The 19422-nt window shown below is 55.7% G+C and overlaps 2 long non-coding RNA genes across 3 annotated transcripts; both read right to left on the reverse strand.

Moving 5' to 3' along the window:
- Positions 1–424: 424 nt before the first annotated feature.
- LOC128902017 (uncharacterized) lies at positions 425–2106 on the reverse strand. The gene is made up of 2 exons (XR_008463577.1): positions 1576–2106; positions 425–764 (listed from the first exon to the last, which is right to left on the reverse strand). It is a non-coding gene; the product is annotated as an uncharacterized LOC128902017 (long non-coding RNA).
- Positions 2107–8066: 5960 nt separating this feature from the next.
- On the reverse strand, positions 8067–10485 carry LOC128902015 (uncharacterized). Of its 2 annotated transcripts, XR_008463575.1 has the most exons (3): positions 10346–10485; positions 9218–9322; positions 8067–8406 (listed from the first exon to the last, which is right to left on the reverse strand). It is a non-coding gene; the product is annotated as an uncharacterized LOC128902015 (long non-coding RNA). The 2 variants fall into 2 exon arrangements; XR_008463576.1 differs by lacking the exon at positions 10346–10485 and having other exon boundaries at positions 9218–9396.
- Between the last annotated feature and the right edge of the window lie 8937 nt (positions 10486–19422).

Genomic DNA, 19422 nt, shown 5'->3' on the forward strand with positions numbered 1-19422 from the left:
TTCTCCTACCACGTCCCTCCTCGGCAGAAAAGGGATTATCAACGGGGCCTTATCACACAGCCCTTGATGAAGTGCTCCAACAGGAGTTGGATGCTTCCAACGCATTGCACTGTGCCGAAAGCACCCTTGTATGGCATGCCTGTAGCGTCGCATACAGTATTTTCTAAAGGTGTTGCAGCAGCAGCCGCCTACACTGGCTTTACGTACATTTGCGTACCGCTTCCAAAGAGCCAAGAGTCTGCTTCCTACAGGACGCAGGAGACTGCTAAGCCGTCCCAGCGTCACGCTTCAAATGACTGGCCAAATCACTATCTATCTATAGAACACTGTTAACAGACCGACACAGTCCACGTACTTACACTCCGGGGAGACGCCGTTTTAACTTGCGGAACTATTTCCCTCAGTAAGACGCACAAGACGGAGGTGAGATCCCCATGCTAAATCTTTATTGTGCAACTGCTGCTCACAGCTTTTATTACCTTCCACAGACACGCGGCACAAAACATTCGACATCAACAGTGCCTAGATCGACGGGCAACAGACGAAATCCATTCAGCGGCGATTTGTACACGTGCAGCAGCTCTTGCGGTGCAAAAGTCTCAGCCAGGCGGCCAGCCCAACTGACGGCCACCCAGAATACGTAGATGTACGTGACAGACAGGCTGCCCACCCTCGGGCCCTTCATCCGCAACCATCCGGAATCCATCGGTCAGGCCCAGGTGAGCAGCACGCTGCTTGCCAACAATCATTAAATGCCCAAGAAGCTGGAGAAGGAAGTACAAAACCATAAATAAGTAAAATAAAAAGCCACACACAAAAAGGGGAGAGGGCAGGGAGGGGAGGAATGAGAGCAGAGAAGCACCCAGAGAAACCAGTTAGCCAACTCCTAGCAATTCAACCACTGCGCTTCAAATTACTGTCTGTCCGCCTGCAACCGGCATTTTCCAAGCAAAGCTACAAAGACCGATTACGCACACTGTAGGGGGGGGGAAAGAAAAAGGGCTACGCAATTGTTTTCAAGCTAGACAGTAACGGACTACAAAACAGCCACAGAAGCTAAGTTTGTCTCCGGGTTAAAGCCCCCCGTTATCTCTTCAGGCAACATACGCAACTCGGGTGGAAAATAAGCTTCAGGCTGCCTTTTGCGTGGGTTTACAAAGTCTCTGAACTTGACTTTTATAGCCAAAAGCGAAGCATCCAGCACCTCTCGACCAGCTTTGCCCTTCCTCACCCCCGACCTGCCAAAAACCCCAAGCCCTCTTCTCCGTATTAGAAGAAGTACTACTCCTCCTCTTGCTCTAAACCGTGACAGTAGGCATCACCCTGCGCTCCAAAACAACACTGCATTTTGCACCAGGAGTACGTACCCAGGGATGAGCATTGCTTTATATCGCTACTTTCGGTCAAAAAGCTCAGCTCCATTACAAGCCAGAGAGAAAAGATTATAGCGCCAGAAAACCCAAACCAGCCTACCGTGCCCTATCAAGGGGAAAAGGGGGGATGGGAAAGAGTCTACTAAATTAGGAACTAACGACAGGTACAGTTTAGCGTACAGAAAGCTTCCACAGTACTTACACATTCACCAGGATCTTCTGCTTCGCTTAACCTCATAATTGCCTCCTTAGGCATGGCTAGGAAAAGCGTCGGAGCTTGGGGTGAAAGATCACGGAACGCAAGGCGCTGGAGGAAGAGTAAACAGTTAAAACGTCATTGGCTTCAGAGAAAGGTAATAATAGCTTAAGCAAATCAATATGCCCCACCGAACTCCTACAGAAGCAGACTACCGGATACCCCAAACGCAAGCCGAAACGTTGATTTTTCTTACGCGATATTAATGCTTTCTGTACAAAAAAATACAACGTCTTTACAGAGCCCCCTCCAGAAGTGGGATTCGGCATGCAAGGTGATGGGGGCAAGGAGGCGGGCCAGTACTTCAGACTAGCGACCTCCAGTACGTTTTAATTCGGGTCGATCGTTTCCTAAGGATGACGAGTTCCTGGATTTACTTTTTTGGTAAAGAAAAATAAGAAAAGCTGTAACAATCCAGTTTGGGGGCGCAGAACCAAAGCCTAGCACAGCAGAGCTGTGAAATCTCTACAGTGCTATTAGGAGGCACATCAAGACCTGCCTTTCTCCTACGCAGAACTAACTCATTACGGTCACCACTCAGACGTTCACCGTTTACATACATACGCCTGGAATCCCCGAGGAGACCGACTGCGTGCGCTTAATCTAAGGTTTCAAGACTGTCGTCCTACACGAGGTAGGACCACTCGCATCCCTCGGCAGCAAACTTTGCACGACTTGCAGTGCCAAAGGGATATCACGCGGCAAACGTCTGCGGCTGCCACCAAGTGCCTTACCGTCAGAGGCCCTCCTCTACGCACGCGCGCACGCGACACGGCGGGGCTGGGAACCGAGGCGAGCCGGCCAGCACCAGCAACCCAGTACGCGCCGCGGCAGCCGGGGGCGGGGGGGGCCGCACCGAAGAAGCGCGATGTTATAGGGATCGCGCAGTAGAGAGCGCCACAACCCAGAGAGGCCCCGTCCCTCCACCGCCCGCCCGCCCGCAGCAAGGCCGCCACCCGCCCTGCCGCGCTCCCGGGCACCGCGCAACGGGTCCTCGGCTCAGGGTGCCTGCGAGCGCGGGGGGAGGGGGGGGACGGGGGGAGGGAGGAGGAACCGCGCTCAGAGCAAAGCCGCGGCTACCTCCTCGTCCTCGTAGGCGACGTTGGCGGGGAAGCGCCTTGCCGATGATCTTCCCGAAAACACTGCGGGTGGCGGCGGCACCAGGCCGGGCGGCCCGCGCCCCAATAAGCTCGTCGGCCACGACAACGCCCCTTGTCGCCCCCGCGCTTCCTCCACTCGGCCAGGCCCTCCGCGGCGCCCATTGGGCCGCCAGATGGCCGCCGGCCGATCCCGCGTCTCGATTGGCTGTCTCGTCTGTCGTTTTCGCTTGTCCCCGGCCCCCCGGCGGGTCCGCCCTCGTCGACCTGGTGCTTAGCGGGGCTCAGGGAGTTTGCGTGCCCTCGGGGCGCGGAGGGATCCGACCTGGGGGCGGAGGGAGAAGACGTTGGGCCAGTCCGCGGAGGGATCCGTGCCGTGTAGTGCTGCGACCCTGTGGGCGGGCGACGAGGTCTCAGAAGAGGCTGTTGTAGCTACAAGTACTATTGACTGTTATTTATTACCGCGTCAACTCCACCCCAAACGTGCTTGTGGCTTTTTGGTGCTGCTCCCTCCAGTCAAAGGACTGCTTTTGCCAGGGCAGGGCAGGCCTTAACTTTTCAGAACACTCCCCAGAACCGACAGAAGTTGCTCTCAATTGTTCCCTGCAAGCCCCGCTTGGATTGCAGACGTTTCTAAGCTGCGCGCCTCCTGGGAGAAAATACAATACAAAGCGTGTCTTCAGCACTGGTGGCTCGAGGGCTGTGTGTGTGTGGGTGTGGGGGGGGGGCGCAGATCGAGATAGGATTTGCGCTAAGCTGGGTAGGAGGCTCGTAGAAAAACAGGCAGTGCCCCCAAAGCTGCCCAAGGGTGGTCTCTGGTGCCCTGCACCCCCGGGGATAGTGAGCAATTTGATTGGTCTACACAACTGTATTGTAACATGTATAAACCCTGCTTTCCTCTGTAGCGGGCTAAGGATATCCTTAGCCGCCTTTGCGGCAAGGGCACGTTGTCGGCTCACGTTCAACTTGATGTCCACCAGGAGCCCCCCACGTCAGCAAAGCTGCTCTCCAGCCAGTCGGCCTCCAGCATCTACTGGTGCATGGGGTTGTTCCTCCCCAGTGCAGGACTTGCGTATGTTCAGGTTCCTCAGGTGGTCTCGAACCGGATCCTTTCCTACGATGGGAGGGACTTTGTTCCCCCAGTCCCTGCCTTGAGGTTCAGGGACTTGAGAGATGCGGGAAAGGTGATTGCCGGCGACAACGGAGGAGAAAAATCCTTGAGTGCCTCGGCCTTCTCCATGTCGGTTGGCGCTAGCTCTCCTGTCTTACCTATCGGAGGGGGGTGGGGGTGGGGTGCGTTTTCTTTAGTCTTCCTTTTCTGACCAACGCACCTGTAGAAGCCCTTCTTATGATTCTTCTTCACATCCCTTGCCAAATTCAGCTCCAGCTGTGCCTTAGCTTTCCCGACCCCATCCCTATATTCTTCCCAGGATGCGTGTCTCTGCTTCCACCGCCTACGCATTTCCTCCTTGCGCTTCAGCTCGACCAGAAGGTCCTTACTCAGCCATGCTGGGCTCCTGCCTTCCTTGCCTGATTTCATAGAATCGTCTAGGTCGGAAGGGACCTTTAAGATCATCGAGTCCAACCATTAACCTAACGCTGCCAAAACCGCCACCAAACCACGTCCCTAAGCGCCGCGTCTACCCGTCTTTTAAATACCTCCAGGGATGGTGATTCAACCACTTCCCTGGGCAGCCTGGTCCAACGTTCGATAACCCTTTCCGCGAAGAAATTTTTCCTAATATCCGTCCTAAACCTCCCCTGGCGCAACTCGAGGCCGTTTCCTCTCGTCCTATCGCCTGTTACTTGGGAGAAGAGACCAACCCCCGCCTCGCTACAACCTCCTTTCCGGTAGTTGTAGAGAGCGATAAGGTCTCCCCTCAGCCTCCTTTACTCCAGGCTAAGCCACCCCAGTTCCCTCAGCCGCTCCTCATAAGCCTTGTGCTCCAGACCCCTCACCAGCTCCGTTGCCCTTCTCCGGACACGCTCCAGCACCTCCGTGTCTTTCTTGTAGTGAGAGGCCCAAAACTGAACACAGTATTCGAGGTGCGGCCTCAGCGGTGCTGAGTACAGGGGGACAGTCGCTTCCCCAGTCCTGCTCGCCACGCTATTCCTGATACAGGCCAGGATGCTGTTGGCCGCCTTGGCCACCTGGGCACACTGCTGGCTCACATTCAGACGGCTGTCTACCAATACCCCCAGGCTCTTTTCTGCCGGGCAGCTTTCCAGCCACTCTTCCCCAAGCCTGTAGCGTTGCACGGGGTTGTTGTGACCCAAGTGCAGGACCCGGCACTTGGCCTTGTTGAACCTCATACCATCGGCCTCGGCCCATCGATCCAGCCTGTCCAGATCCCTCTGTAGAGCCATCCTACCCTCAAGCAGATCGACGCTCCCGCCCAACTTGGTGTCGGCTGCAAACTTACTGAGTGAGGGTGCACTCGATCCCCTCGTCCAGGTCGTTGAGAAAGATATTAAACAGAACCGGCCCCGGTACTGAGCCCTGGGGAACACCACTTGTGACCGGCCGCCAACTGGATTTAACTCCATTCACCACAACTCCCTGGGCCCGGCCCTCCAGCCAGTTCTTTACCCAGCAAAGAGTACGCCCGTCCAAGCCATGAGCAGCCAGTTTCTCCAGGAGAACGCTGTGGGAAACGGTGTCAAAGGCTTTACTAAAGTCTAGGTAGACGAATTTCTATTTTCCCATTTCTTACGCGTGGGAATCGAGAGCTCTTGTGCTCGAAGAAAAAACGTCCTGAAAGAGCTGCCAGCTCCCTTCTGCTCCTTCTGCACAGGGGCTTCCAACTCCTCCTGTTTGTTACCTGTGCTGCGCGCAGTGGTATAGAGGCACTTCAGTTGGGCTGCCGACCGTGTCGCCTTTCTGGAGGATCAAGCCCCAAGTCCTTTGCGGCATTTCTCAGGGGTTCCCCTGTTGGTTCCTAACGCATCAGCAGCCCCTGGCTCTTCTCTGTTGCTCAGAACTCCATCCCCTTCCCCCGCTGAGCCTAGTTTAAAGCCCTCCTTGTAAGTCCGGCCAGCTTGTTGGCAAAGACCCTCTTGCCCCGCTTGGTCAGGCGAATCCCATCAGCTCCCAACAGACCCGGCTTCTCAAAGGTACACCCGTGATCACAGAAGCCAAAACCTCGAGTATGGCACCAGCTACGCAGCCAGGCATTCACCTGTTCAATTCGTCTCCTCCTTCCTGGACCCCTCCCTCTGACTGGGAGGAGAGAGGAGACCACCACCTGTGCTCCTGATCCTTTTAACATTGCTCCGAGGGACATAAAGTCTCTTTGGAGGGTTCTAAGCTGCCTCGTCAGACCCTACGCGGAATAGTAGGAGCGCATGATAATCTGCAGGGATCACCAGGCTCGGCAGCCCCTCGGCGACGCCACGGATGCGAGCCCCTGGTAGGCAGCAGACTTCTCGAGAGAAATCGCCTGGACGGCAAACGAGTGCGTCGGTGCCTCTCAGTAGGGGATCTCCAATTGCTAACACCTTACGTGCTTTTCTGGTGGCACTGGTTCTGATGCGGGCGGGAGGTTGGGTCAGCTTTGCGTGGTTGGCTTGGCCAAGTTAACCAAGCTCACACCCACCTCCTTATAGCTGTTCCTGGGTTTCCAACACGCGCACACAAAGAGCATCCAACAGGCTCCGCACATTTTCATCCCTTCGCACGCAGGAGTTCCGGTGCCTTGTCTCTTTCATTACCAAGCGAGAACAAAGGGAGACTAGAGCCCTCTGCTCACAAGAGCCTCTTATTGCTCAGAAAGAAGGCTTTTTCTCTTGGAATTTCCCCCCCTCGAAGCAACTGGATCCCCAGCGATTTCCTGACTTTCCTGTCTCCAAAACCCCAGTCACTATCGTTCCTTAAAGCACCAACCCCCTTCAACACTTCTACATGGAGGAATCTGCCCTTTAGGCTTTGTGATGGATTGACCTCGGCCGGCTGTCAGGGGCCCGCCCAGCCGCTCTCTCACTGCCCCTCCTCAACAGGACAGGGGGAGAAAATAGGATGAAAAAGTTCCTTCAGGAAACATCCACCGGCCGGACCCACAGGCAGCAGGGAAATACCTGCCCCGGACAGCGCTTTGCCCTTTCTTCAATAGGTTTTCACAGGGGCGCCCCCGGCTTCGCTGAGCCGCTCAGCTTTGGCCTGCGGCAAGTCCAGTGCCTAGCTGGCTGGCACCAGCTGCGTCCAGCACAGGGCAGACCCTGGCCTCTTCTCACACAGGCTACCCCCGCAGGCCACACCTGGAGCGCCGTGTCCAGTTCTGGTCCCCACAATTCAAAAAAGAGACGCAGACCGACTGGGGAAGGTCCCAAGGAGGGCCGCAAAGATGACCAAAGGGCTGGAGAACCTGCCCTAGGAGGAAAGGCTGAAGGAGTCGGGTCTCTTCTCCCTTGCAGAAGAGAAGGCTCGCGGGGGAGGGAACCTCATCGCAGTCTGCCAGTACTTAAAGGGCGGCTACAAAGAAGAGGACGGAGGCTTTCCCACAAAAGGTCGGACGCAGCGTTCAAGGGCAACGAAGGATGGCCCTGCTTTCCCATGCCCGTCTCCCTTTTTTAATAGCTGTTAAAGAAAGATGAAGTTTGCTGTCTCCCTGCGACGTAGCTTTGGTTTGGGTCTGGCTGGGATGGAAGGTAACTTTCCCCACAGCAGCCCTCATAGTGCTGTGCTTCGTAGCTGTAGCTGGAAGGGTGTTGATAACACACCAGTGTTCTGGCTACTGCCGAGCAGTGCTCCCACAGCACGGAGGCTGTCTCTCCAGCCACCCCCACCCCCACAGTCCAGTAAGCTGGGGGTGGGCAAGAGGCTGGCAGGGGACACAGCCAGGACAGCTGACCCAAATGGACCAAGAGAGATATTCCACCGTGCTATGGAAGCACCACAGCTGCCATTCAGACCAATTGTTTTCTCCTACCACGTCCCTCCTCGGCAGAAAAGGGATTATCAACGGGGCCTTATCACACAGCCCTTGATGAAGTGCTCCAACAGGAGTTGGATGCTTCCAACGCATTGCACTGTGCCGAAAGCACCCTTGTATGGCATGCCTGTAGCGTCGCATACAGTATTTTCTAAAGGTGTTGCAGCAGCAGCCGCCTACACTGGCTTTACGTACATTTGCGTACCGCTTCCAAAGAGCCAAGAGTCTGCTTCCTACAGGACGCAGGAGACTGCTAAGCCGTCCCAGCGTCACGCTTCAAATGACTGGCCAAATCACTATCTATCTATAGAACACTGTTAACAGACCGACACAGTCCACGTACTTACACTCCGGGGAGACGCCGTTTTAACTTGCGGAACTATTTCCCTCAGTAAGACGCACAAGACGGAGGTGAGATCCCCATGCTAAATCTTTATTGTGCAACTGCTGCTCACAGCTTTTATTACCTTCCACAGACACGCGGCACAAAACATTCGACATCAACAGTGCCTAGATCGACGGGCAACAGACGAAATCCATTCAGCGGCGATTTGTACACGTGCAGCAACTCTTGCGGTGCAAAAATCTCAGCCAGGCGGCCAGCCCAACTGACGGCCACCCAGAATACGTAGATGTACGTGACAGACAGGCTGCCCACCCTCGGGCCCTTCATCCGCAACCATCCGGAATCCATCGGTCAGGCCCAGGTGAGCAGCACGCTGCTTGCCAACAATCATTAAATGCCCAAGAAGCTGGAGAAGGAAGTACAAAACCATAAATAAGTAAAATAAAAAGCCACACACAAAAAGGGGAGAGGGCAGGGAGGGGAGGAATGAGAGCAGAGAAGCACCCAGAGAAACCAGTTAGCCAACTCCTAGCAATTCAACCACTGCGCTTCAAATTACTGTCTGTCCGCCTGCAACCGGCATTTTCCAAGCAAAGCTACAAAGACCGATTACGCACACTGTAGGGGGGGGGAAAGAAAAAGGGCTACGCAATTGTTTTCAAGCTAGACAGTAACGGACTACAAAACAGCCACAGAAGCTAAGTTTGTCTCCGGGTTAAAGCCCCCCGTTATCTCTTCAGGCAACATACGCAACTCGGGTGGAAAATAAGCTTCAGGCTGCCTTTTGCGTGGGTTTACAAAGTCTCTGAACTTGACTTTTATAGCCAAAAGCGAAGCATCCAGCACCTCTCGACCAGCTTTGCCCTTCCTCACCCCCGACCTGCCAAAAACCCCAAGCCCTCTTCTCCGTATTAGAAGAAGTACTACTCCTCCTCTTGCTCTAAACCGTGACAGTAGGCATCACCCTGCGCTCCAAAACAACACTGCATTTTGCACCAGGAGTACGTACCCAGGGATGAGCATTGCTTTATATCGCTACTTTCGGTCAAAAAGCTCAGCTCCATTACAAGCCAGAGAGAAAAGATTATAGCGCCAGAAAACCCAAACCAGCCTACCGTGCCCTATCAAGGGGAAAAGGGGGGATGGGAAAGAGTCTACTAAATTAGGAACTAACGACAGGTACAGTTTAGCGTACAGAAAGCTTCCACAGTACTTACACATTCACCGGGATCTTCTGCTTCGCTTAACCTCATAATTGCCTCCTTAGGCATGGCTAGGAAAAGCGTCGGAGCTTGGGGTGAAAGATCACGGAACGCAAGGCGCTGGAGGAAGAGTAAACAGTTAAAACGTCATTGGCTTCAGAGAAAGGTAATAATAGCTTAAGCAAATCAATATGCCCCACCGAACTCCTACAGAAGCAGACTACCGGATACCCCAAATGCAAGCCGAAACGTTGATTTTTCTTACGCGATATTAATGCTTTCTGTACAAAAAAATACAACGTCTTTACAGAGCCCCCTCCAGAAGTGGGATTCGGCATGCAAGGTGATGGGGGCAAGGAGGCGGGCCAGTACTTCAGACTAGCGACCTCCAGTACGTTTTAATTCGGGTCGATCGTTTCCTAAGGATGACGAGTTCCTGGATTTACTTTTTTGGTAAAGAAAAATAAGAAAAGCTGTAACAATCCAGTTTGGGGGCGCAGAACCAAAGCCTAGCACAGCAGAGCTGTGAAATCTCTACAGTGCTATTAGGAGGCACATCAAGACCTGCCTTTCTCCTACGCAGAACTAACTCATTACGGTCACCACTCAGACGTTCACCGTTTACATACATACGCCTGGAATCCCCGAGGAGACCGACTGCGTGCGCTTAATCTAAGGTTTCAAGACTGTCGTCCTACACGAGGTAGGACCACTCGCATCCCTCGGCAGCAAACTTTGCACGACTTGCAGTGCCAAAGGGATATCACGCGGCAAACGTCTGCGGCTGCCACCAAGTGCCTTACCGTCAGAGGCCCTCCTCTACGCACGCGCGCACGCGACACGGCGGGGCTGGGAACCGAGGCGAGCCGGCCAGCACCAGCAACCCAGTACGCGCCGCGGCAGCCGGGGGCGGGGGGGCCGCACCGAAGAAGCGCGATGTTATAGGGATCGCGCAGTAGAGAGCGCCACAACCCAGAGAGGCCCCGTCCCTCCACCGCCCGCCCGCAGCAAGGCCGCCACCCGCCCTGCCGCGCTCCCGGGCACCGCGCAACGGGTCCTCGGCTCAGGGTGCCTGCGAGCGCGGGGGGAGGGGGGGACGGGGGGAGGGAGGAGGAACCGCGCTCAGAGCAAAGCCGCGGCTACCTCCTCGTCCTCGTAGGCGACGTTGGCGGGGAAGCGCCTTGCCGATGATCTTCCCGAAAACACTGCGGGTGGCGGCGGCACCAGGCCGGGCGGCCCGCGCCCCAATAAGCTCGTCGGCCACGACAACGCCCCTTGTCGCCCCCGCGCTTCCTCCACTCGGCCAGGCCCTCCGCGGCGCCCATTGGGCCGCCAGATGGCCGCCGGCCGATCCCGCGTCTCGATTGGCTGTCTCGTCTGTCGTTTTCGCTTGTCCCCGGCCCCCCGGCGGGTCCGCCCTCGTCGACCTGGTGCTTAGCGGGGCTCAGGGAGTTTGCGTGCCCTCGGGGCGCGGAGGGATCCGACCTGGGGGCGGAGGGAGAAGACGTTGGGCCAGTCCGCGGAGGGATCCGTGCCGTGTAGTGCTGCGACCCTGTGGGCGGGCGACGAGGTCTCAGAAGAGGCTGTTGTAGCTACAAGTACTATTGACTGTTATTTATTACCGCGTCAACTCCACCCCAAACGTGCTTGTGGCTTTTTGGTGCTGCTCCCTCCAGTCAAAGGACTGCTTTTGCCAGGGCAGGGCAGGCCTTAACTTTTCAGAACACTCCCCAGAACCGACAGAAGTTGCTCTCAATTGTTCCCTGCAAGCCCCGCTTGGATTGCAGACGTTTCTAAGCTGCGCGCCTCCTGGGAGAAAATACAATACAAAGCGTGTCTTCAGCACTGGTGGCTCGAGGGCTGTGTGGGTGTGGGTGTGGGGGGGGGGCGCAGATCGAGATAGGATTTGCGCTAAGCTGGGTAGGAGGCTCGTAGAAAAACAGGCAGTGCCCCCAAAGCTGCCCAAGGGTGGTCTCTGGTGCCCTGCACCCCCGGGGATAGTGAGCAATTTGATTGGTCTACACAACTGTATTGTAACATGTATAAACCCTGCTTTCCTCTGTAGCGGGCTAAGGATATCCTTAGCCGCCTTTGCGGCAAGGGCACGTTGTCGGCTCACGTTCAACTTGATGTCCACCAGGAGCCCCCCACGTCAGCAAAGCTGCTCTCCAGCCAGTCGGCCTCCAGCATCTACTGGTGCATGGGGTTGTTCCTCCCCAGTGCAGGACTTGCGTATGTTCAGGTTCCTCAGGTGGTCTCGAACCGGATCCTTTCCTACGATGGGAGGGACTTTGTTCCCCCAGTCCCTGCCTTGAGGTTCAGGGACTTGAGAGATGCGGGAACGGTGATTGCCGGCGACAACGGAGGAGAAAAATCCTTGAGTGCCTCGGCCTTCTCCATGTCGGTTGGCGCTAGCTCTCCTGTCTTACCTATCGGAGGGGGGTGGGGGTGGGGTGCGTTTTCTTTAGTCTTCCTTTTCTGACCAACGCACCTGTAGAAGCCCTTCTTATGATTCTTCTTCACATCCCTTGCCAAATTCAGCTCCAGCTGTGCCTTAGCTTTCCCGACCCCATCCCTATATTCTTCCCAGGATGCGTGTCTCTGCTTCCACCGCCTACGCATTTCCTCCTTGCGCTTCAGCTCGACCAGAAGGTCCTTACTCAGCCATGCTGGGCTCCTGCCTTCCTTGCCTGATTTCATAGAATCGTCTAGGTCGGAAGGGACCTTTAAGATCATCGAGTCCAACCATTAACCTAACGCTGCCAAAACCGCCACCAAACCACGTCCCTAAGCGCCGCGTCTACCCGTCTTTTAAATACCTCCAGGGATGGTGATTCAACCACTTCCCTGGGCAGCCTGGTCCAACGTTCGATAACCCTTTCCGCGAAGAAATTTTTCCTAATATCCGTCCTAAACCTCCCCTGGCGCAACTCGAGGCCGTTTCCTCTCGTCCTATCGCCTGTTACTTGGGAGAAGAGACCAACCCCCGCCTCGCTACAACCTCCTTTCCGGTAGTTGTAGAGAGCGATAAGGTCTCCCCTCAGCCTCCTTTACTCCAGGCTAAGCCACCCCAGTTCCCTCAGCCGCTCCTCATAAGCCTTGTGCTCCAGACCCCTCACCAGCTCCGTTGCCCTTCTCCGGACACGCTCCAGCACCTCCGTGTCTTTCTTGTAGTGAGAGGCCCAAAACTGAACACAGTATTCGAGGTGCGGCCTCAGCGGTGCTGAGTACAGGGGGACAGTCGCTTCCCCAGTCCTGCTCGCCACGCTATTCCTGATACAGGCCAGGATGCTGTTGGCCGCCTTGGCCACCTGGGCACACTGCTGGCTCACATTCAGACGGCTGTCTACCAATACCCCCAGGCTCTTTTCTGCCGGGCAGCTTTCCAGCCACTCTTCCCCAAGCCTGTAGCGTTGCACGGGGTTGTTGTGACCCAAGTGCAGGACCCGGCACTTGGCCTTGTTGAACCTCATACCATCGGCCTCGGCCCATCGATCCAGCCTGTCCAGATCCCTCTGTAGAGCCATCCTACCCTCAAGCAGATCGACGCTCCCGCCCAACTTGGTGTCGGCTGCAAACTTACTGAGTGAGGGTGCACTCGATCCCCTCGTCCAGGTCGTTGAGAAAGATATTAAACAGAACCGGCCCCGGTACTGAGCCCTGGGGAACACCACTTGTGACCGGCCGCCAACTGGATTTAACTCCATTCACCACAACTCTCTGGGCCCGGCCCTCCAGCCAGTTCTTTACCCAGCAAAGAGTACGCCCGTCCAAGCCATGAGCAGCCAGTTTCTCCAGGAGAACGCTGTGGGAAACGGTGTCAAAGGCTTTACTAAAGTCTAGGTAGACGAATTTCTATTTTCCCATTTCTTACGCGTGGGAATCGAGAGCTCTTGTGCTCGAAGAAAAAACGTCCTGAAAGAGCTGCCAGCTCCCTTCTGCTCCTTCTGCACAGGGGCTTCCAACTCCTCCTGTTTGTTACCTGTGCTGCGCGCAGTGGTATAGAGGCACTTCAGTTGGGCTGCCGACCGTGTCGCCTTTCTGGAGGATCAAGCCCCAAGTCCTTTGCGGCATTTCTCAGGGGTTCCCCTGTTGGTTCCTAACGCATCAGCAGCCCCTGGCTCTTCTCTGTTGCTCAGAACTCCATCCCCTTCCCCCGCTGAGCCTAGTTTAAAGCCCTCCTTGTAAGTCCGGCCAGCTTGTTGGCAAAGACCCTCTTGCCCCGCTTGGTCAGGCGAATCCCATCAGCTCCCAACAGACCCGGCTTCTCAAAGGTACACCCGTGATCACAGAAGCCAAAACCTCGAGTATGGCACCAGCTACGCAGCCAGGCATTCACCTGTTCAATTCGTCTCCTCCTTCCTGGACCCCTCCCTCTGACTGGGAGGAGAGAGGAGACCACCACCTGTGCTCCTGATCCTTTTAACATTGCTCCGAGGGACATAAAGTCTCTTTGGAGGGTTCTAAGCTGCCTCGTCAGACCCTACGCGGAATAGTAGGAGCGCATGATAATCTGCAGGGATCACCAGGCTCGGCAGCCCCTCGGCGACGCCACGGATGCGAGCCCCTGGTAGGCAGCAGACTTCTCGAGAGAAATCGCCTGGACGGCAAACGGGTGCGTCGGTGCCTCTCAGTAGGGGATCTCCAATTGCTAACACCTTACGTGCTTTTCTGGTGGCACTGGTTCTGATGCGGGCGGGAGGTTGGGTCAGCTTTGCGTGGTTGGCTTGGCCAAGTTAACCAAGCTCACACCCACCTCCTTATAGCTGTTCCTGGGTTTCCAACACGCGCACACAAAGAGCATCCAACAGGCTCCGCACATTTTCATCCCTTCGCACGCAGGAGTTCCGGTGCCTTGTCTCTTTCATTACCAAGCGAGAACAAAGGGAGACTAGAGCCCTCTGCTCACAAGAGCCTCTTATTGCTCAGAAAGAAGGCTTTTTCTCTTGGAATTTCCCCCCCTCGAAGCAACTGGATCCCCAGCGATTTCCCGACTTTCCTGTCTCCAAAACCCCAGTCACTATCGTTCCTTAAAGCACCAACCCCCTTCAACACTTCTACATGGAGGAATCTGCCCTTTAGGCTTTGTGATGGATTGACCTCGGCCGGCTGTCAGGGGCCCGCCCAGCCGCTCTCTCACTGCCCCTCCTCAACAGGACAGGGGGAGAAAATAGGATGAAAAAGTTCCTTCAGGAAACATCCACCGGCCGGACCCACAGGCAGCAGGGAAATACCTGCCCCGGACAGCGCTTTGCCCTTTCTTCAATAGGTTTTCACAGGGGCGCCCCCGGCTTCGCTGAGCCGCTCAGCTTTGGCCTGCGGCAAGTCCAGTGCCTAGCTGGCTGGCACCAGCTGCGTCCAGCACAGGGCAGACCCTGGCCTCTTCTCACACAGGCTACCCCCGCAGGCCACACCTGGAGCGCCGTGTCCAGTTCTGGTCCCCACAATTCAAAAAAGAGACGCAGACCGACTGGGGAAGGTCCCAAGGAGGGCCGCAAAGATGACCAAAGGGCTGGAGAACCTGCCCTAGGAGGAAAGGCTGAAGGAGTCGGGTCTCTTCTCCCTTGCAGAAGAGAAGGCTCGCGGGGGAGGGAACCTCATCGCAGTCTGCCAGTACTTAAAGGGCGGCTACAAAGAAGAGGACGGAGGCTTTCCCACAAAAGGTCGGACGCAGCGTTCAAGGGCAACGAAGGATGGCCCTGCTTTCCCATGCCCGTCTCCCTTTTTTAATAGCTGTTAAAGAAAGATGAAGTTTGCTGTCTCCCTGCGACGTAGCTTTGGTTTGGGTCTGGCTGGGATGGAAGGTAACTTTCCCCACAGCAGCCCTCATAGTGCTGTGCTTCGTAGCTGTAGCTGGAAGGGTGTTGATAACACACCAGTGTTCTGGCTACTGCCGAGCAGTGCTCCCACAGCACGGAGGCTGTCTCTCCAGCCACCCCCACCCCCACAGTCCAGTAAGCTGGGGGTGGGCAAGAGGCTGGCAGGGGACACAGCCAGGACAGCTGACCCAAATGGACCAAGAGAGATATTCCACCGTGCTATGGAAGCACCACAGCTGCCATTCAGACCAATTGTTTTCTCCTACCACGTCCCTCCTCGGCAGAAAAGGGATTATCAACGGGGCCTTATCACACAGCCCTTGATGAAGTGCTCCAACAGGAGTTGGATGCTTCCAACGCATTGCACTGTGCCGAAAGCACCCTTGTATGGCATGCCTGTAGCGTCGCATACAGTATTTTCTAAAGGTGTTGCAGCAGCAGCCGCCTACACTGGCTTTACGTACATTTGCGTACCGCTTCCAAAGAGCCAAGAGTCTGCTTCCTACAGGACGCAGGAGACTGCTAAGCCGTCCCAGCGTCACGCTTCAAATGACTGGCCAAATCACTATCTATCTATAGAACACTGTTAACAGACCGACACAGTCCACGTACTTACACTCCGGGGAGACGCCGTTTTAACTTGCGGAACTATTTCCCTCAGTAAGACGCACAAGACGGAGGTGAGATCCCCATGCTAAATCTTTATTGTGCAACTGCTGCTCACAGCTTTTATTACCTTCCACAGACACGCGGCACAAAACATTCGACATCAACAGTGCCTAGATCGACGGGCAACAGACGAAATCCATTCAGCGGCGATTTGTACACGTGCAGCAGCTCTTGCGGTGCAAAAATCTCAGCCAGGCGGCCAGCCCAACTGACGGCCACCCAGAATACGTAGATGTACGTGACAGACAGGCTGCCCACCCTCGGGCCCTTCATCCGCAACCATCCGGAATCCATCGGTCAGGCCCAGGTGAGCAGCACGCTGCTTGCCAACAATCATTAAATGCCCAAGAAGCTGGAGAAGGAAGTACAAAACCATAAATAAGTAAAATAAAAAGCCGCACACAAAAAGGGGAGAGGGCAGGGAGGGGAGGAATGAGAGCAGAGAAGCACCCAGAGAAACCAGTTAGCCAACTCCTAGCAATTCAACCACTGCGCTTCAAATTACTGTCTGTCCACCTGCAACCGGCATTTTCCAAGCAAAGCTACAAAGACCGATTACGCACACTGTAGGGGGGGGGAAAGAAAAAGGGCTACGCAATTGTTTTCAAGCTAGACAGTAACGGACTACAAAACAGCCACAGAAGCTAAGTTTGTCTCCGGGTTAAAGCCCCCCGTTATCTCTTCAGGCAACATACGCAACTCGGGTGGAAAATAAGCTTCAGGCTGCCTTTTGCGTGGGTTTACAAAGTCTCTGAACTTGACTTTTATAGCCAAAAGCGAAGCATCCAGCACCTCTCGACCAGCTTTGCCCTTCCTCACCCCCGACCTGCCAAAAACCCCAAGCCCTCTTCTCCGTATTAGAAGAAGTACTACTCCTCCTCTTGCTCTAAACCGTGACAGTAGGCATCACCCTGCGCTCCAAAACAACACTGCATTTTGCACCAGGAGTACGTACCCAGGGATGAGCATTGCTTTATATCGCTACTTTCGGTCAAAAAGCTCAGCTCCATTACAAGCCAGAGAGAAAAGATTATAGCGCCAGAAAACCCAAACCAGCCTACCGTGCCCTATCAAGGGGAAAAGGGGGGATGGGAAAGAGTCTACTAAATTAGGAACTAACGACAGGTACAGTTTAGCGTACAGAAAGCTTCCACAGTACTTACACATTCACCAGGATCTTCTGCTTCGCTTAACCTCATAATTGCCTCCTTAGGCATGGCTAGGAAAAGCGTCGGAGCTTGGGGTGAAAGATCACGGAACGCAAGGCGCTGGAGGAAGAGTAAACAGTTAAAACGTCATTGGCTTCAGAGAAAGGTAATAATAGCTTAAGCAAATCAATATGCCCCACCGAACTCCTACAGAAGCAGACTACCGGATACCCCAAACGCAAGCCGAAACGTTGATTTTTCTTACGCGATATTAATGCTTTCTGTACAAAAAAATACAACGTCTTTACAGAGCCCCCTCCAGAAGTGGGATTCGGCATGCAAGGTGATGGGGGCAAGGAGGCGGGCCAGTACTTCAGACTAGCGACCTCCAGTACGTTTTAATTCGGGTCGATCGTTTCCTAAGGATGACGAGTTCCTGGATTTACTTTTTTGGTAAAGAAAAATAAGAAAAGCTGTAACAATCCAGTTTGGGGGCGCAGAACCAAAGCCTAGCACAGCAGAGCTGTGAAATCTCTACAGTGCTATTAGGAGGCACATCAAGACCTGCCTTTCTCCTACGCAGAACTAACTCATTACGGTCACCACTCAGACGTTCACCGTTTACATACATACGCCTGGAATCCCCGAGGAGACCGACTGCGTGCGCTTAATCTAAGGTTTCAAGACTGTCGTCCTACACGAGGTAGGACCACTCGCATCCCTCGGCAGCAAACTTTGCACGACTTGCAGTGCCAAAGGGATATCACGCGGCAAACGTCTGCGGCTGCCACCAAGTGCCTTACCGTCAGAGGCCCTCCTCTACGCACGCGCGCACGCGACACGGCGGGGCTGGGAACCGAGGCGAGCCGGCCAGCACCAGCAACCCAGTACGCGCCGCGGCAGCCGGGGGCGGGGGGGCCGCACCGAAGAAGCGCGATGTTATAGGGATCGCGCAGTAGAGAGCGCCACAACCCAGAGAGGCCCCGTCCCTCCACCGCCCGCCCGCAGCAAGGCCGCCACCCGCCCTGCCGCGCTCCCGGGCACCGCGCAACGGGTCCTCGGCTCAGGGTGCCTGCGAGCGCGGGGGGAGGGGGGGGACGGGGGGAGGGAGGAGGAACCGCGCTCAGAGCAAAGCCGCGGCTACCTCCTCGTCCTCGTAGGCGACGTTGGCGGGGAAGCGCCTTGCCGATGATCTTCCCGAAAACACTGCGGGTGGCGGCGGCACCAGGCCGGGCGGCCCGCGCCCCAATAAGCTCGTCGGCCACGACAACGCCCCTTGTCGCCCCCGCGCTTCCTCCACTCGGCCAGGCCCTCCGCGGCGCCCATTGGGCCGCCAGATGGCCGCCGGCCGATCCCGCGTCTCGATTGGCTGTCTCGTCTGTCGTTTTCGCTTGTCCCCGGCCCCCCGGCGGGTCCGCCCTCGTCGACCTGGTGCTTAGCGGGGCTCAGGGAGTTTGCGTGCCCTCGGGGCGCGGAGGGATCCGACCTGGGGGCGGAGGGAGAAGACGTTGGGCCAGTCCGCGGAGGGATCCGTGCCGTGTAGTGCTGCGACCCTGTGGGCGGGCGACGAGGTCTCAGAAGAGGCTGTTGTAGCTACAAGTACTATTGACTGTTATTTATTACCGCGTCAACTCCACCCCAAACGTGCTTGTGGCTTTTTGGTGCTGCTCCCTCCAGTCAAAGGACTGCTTTTGCCAGGGCAGGGCAGGCCTTAACTTTTCAGAACACTCCCCAGAACCGACAGAAGTTGCTCTCAATTGTTCCCTGCAAGCCCCGCTTGGATTGCAGACGTTTCTAAGCTGCGCGCCTCCTGGGAGAAAATACAATACAAAGCGTGTCTTCAGCACTGGTGGCTCGAGGGCTGTGTGGGTGTGGGTGTGGGGGGGGGGCGCAGATCGAGATAGGATTTGCGCTAAGCTGGGTAGGAGGCTCGTAGAAAAACAGGCAGTGCCCCCAAAGCTGCCCAAGGGTGGTCTCTGGTGCCCTGCACCCCCGGGGATAGTGAGCAATTTGATTGGTCTACACAACTGTATTGTAACATGTATAAACCCTGCTTTCCTCTGTAGCGGGCTAAGGATATCCTTAGCCGCCTTTGCGGCAAGGGCACGTTGTCGGCTCACGTTCAACTTGATGTCCACCAGGAGCCCCCCACGTCAGCAAAGCTGCTCTCCAGCCAGTCGGCCTCCAGCATCTACTGGTGCATGGGGTTGTTCCTCCCCAGTGCAGGACTTGCGTATGTTCAGGTTCCTCAGGTGGTCTCGAACCGGATCCTTTCCTACGATGGGAGGGACTTTGTTCCCCCAGTCCCTGCCTTGAGGTTCAGGGACTTGAGAGATGCGGGAACGGTGATTGCCGGCGACAACGGAGGAGAAAAATCCTTGAGTGCCTCGGCCTTCTCCATGTCGGTTGGCGCTAGCTCTCCTGTCTTACCTATCGGAGGGGGGTGGGGGTGGGGTGCGTTTTCTTTAGTCTTCCTTTTCTGACCAACGCACCTGTAGAAGCCCTTCTTATGATTCTTCTTCACATCCCTTGCCAAATTCAGCTCCAGCTGTGCCTTAGCTTTCCCGACCCCATCCCTATATTC

This window comes from Rissa tridactyla, chromosome W, assembly GCF_028500815.1.
Source record: "Rissa tridactyla isolate bRisTri1 chromosome W, bRisTri1.patW.cur.20221130, whole genome shotgun sequence".
NCBI lineage: Eukaryota > Metazoa > Chordata > Aves > Charadriiformes > Laridae > Rissa > Rissa tridactyla.